Below are 2,176 nucleotides of genomic sequence, written 5' to 3'. Positions count from 1 at the left end.
GAGCCCTCGAGCCACCGGTCCCAGCGAGAGCACCGGAGCACGAGAGAGGCCCTCAGCCGCCCAGGAGTCCCTGCCCCTACTCAGTCCCCAACACGCTGAGTATCTGCCCCTCTTCACAGTTTCCATCCCAGACCACCTGGAGTAGAGGAGGGGCTTAGGGAGCCCTACTTTGTCATGTCACCTTCAATAAAGTCTTCTGCATCCAAAAAAAAAAAAACCAGATTAGGTCATACTCCACAATACAAAAGGCTGGTTGAAACAATTCACCATCCTGAACGAGCTCGAATTTTCTACCGCTGCATGATGATCAGTGCATTGATGATCAATACATTGCCTTGGGGCAATCTCCCTTCCCATTCCAAATCCTGGTTTCTGCACCATGTTCCGCTGGGAGGGCCTCTCATTCCACCACCCAGCCCAACTCCAGGGTCTCCAGGGCCCCGCAGGCATTTTTCCAATGTCCTTATCGCCTAGCTGCTCAAGTCTTCTCTTTCATTCAGACGCACTTCATCTGTGAACGTGGCGGGCACAGGCTCAGGATTCTCAAGCACAGCAACACCTAAATTAGGTAGCTTTTTTACCACCATAAATGTGCACCTCTACCACATCCCTATAATTTTGAAAGAAACCTTTCCATTCCAATTTGTCCACCTCATGAGGCAGGTTGCCAGTGAAGATCTGGTGACTGTGAGGTGTCTCACAGCTCTTCAGGGTTTGACATCACCTTGCTCATCAGCCTCACGAATTGGTCTGGGTCCCCCTGGGGAGGGATGCTTATTTACTACCCCACATTGTGACTCCTCTGAGGCCTCTGTGGTGGAATCTGAGATCCAGGCTTAGACTCTGGATGGGACTGTGAAGCTCAAACTTTACCAACATGAGACGATATCCCAGTAACTGGAACAGCTCCACTGGATGAAAAGTTCTTCCTGGTCACAGATTCCAAAGAAAATGTCCTCAAGTCTACCTGTCGTGTCTGAGCTATGTCTGCAGGTACAGGAGAACTCTTCTTAGCATCTTCAGGAGGAGTTTCTTATAATCCTGGCTCAAATGTTTTCCTCTTGGATTTTAGAGACAGGTTCTTGCTCTGGTTCTTGTTCAGGATTAGGTTCTAGTTCAGTTACAGGCTCCTCTAGATGTTCTTCCAAGTCACTGTTGACAGTCTGATCATAGAAAGTTCTTAAATCATTAGATACCACCTCTGGTGCCTGCTGTCTTTCCTCAGGTTCTTCAGCTTCTTCGTAGGATTCCTCCTGAGGCTCAGAGACAAAGCCACCAAAGACCTCATCTTGATATCTAATGATATCTTTGTGAACATAGAACTTATTTGCAACAAACTCAGAGCAGCAAGAACAAATATCTTCGGATCTGTTTATTAATGGGGAGCAGCCCCATCACCTGGACCACCACACCATCATTTAGAGTAGCATGACCATCAGCGTGGCATCTTGCTGTGGCAGTTGGTAAGTTCTGTGATATCACTTTCCTACAGATTTCTTTCTGTCCATAGACTGCATCTACTTGTGTTCCATTTGAATCAAATCCCCCATGGACATAAAGATGAGTTCTTTCCATAAAATCTTTAGCATATCTGGTATCTGGTTAGGCAGCATGTAATATGGTCTCACAAATTTCCCCCTGACCAGCAGGGGACTGATCTTCTCCATAACCATAGTTTTTGTCAGTTCAACTTTGGGGGGAAAATATGTTGAACCTGCATGGTTGTATGGGAGAGTAACAAGTTTTGCTCCACTGCATGAAAGGCAAAATTGTTCACACAACTATTCAGAACCAGCTTTTATAGATTCCCTTCTTTGTATGTCTAGAATTTCTGAATAGCAGTTTTCCCACGGATTATCTACAAGGAGTGCTAACACACAGGAATGATTTGGAAGGCTAAGGAAAGAGCTTAGATTCCATGTGCCTTTTTGACTCTTTGTCCCAATAAAATTCTTTTAATTCTACAGGACCTTTATCTACAGGTACAAAGTACTGGAGCTCATCTTGCATTCAGAGACATTACAGATACAATCAATGTCTTAGATGGTTCAGCGTGAAGACCAACTTCCTGGTAATTTTCTCTGACCTTACAAGTCCTCACTACTTCCCCTCTATGTATCCCTCTCCCAGGAGAGATAAATGCTACTCATGTATACCTAGATGCTGAATTTCTGCC

At 45.4% G+C, this 2,176-nt stretch overlaps 1 pseudogene; it reads right to left on the bottom strand.

The window, feature by feature from the left end:
- Positions 1-222: 222 nt before the first annotated feature.
- On the bottom strand, positions 223-1,673 carry LOC133769740 (ras GTPase-activating protein-binding protein 1-like; annotated as a pseudogene).
- Positions 1,674-2,176: the final 503 nt, after the last annotated feature.

This window comes from Lepus europaeus, chromosome 11 (assembly GCF_033115175.1).
Source record: "Lepus europaeus isolate LE1 chromosome 11, mLepTim1.pri, whole genome shotgun sequence".
Lineage (NCBI taxonomy): Eukaryota > Metazoa > Chordata > Mammalia > Lagomorpha > Leporidae > Lepus > Lepus europaeus.
Note: the sequence above shows the minus strand (reverse complement) of the source record. Positions and strands in the feature narration are given on the sequence as shown.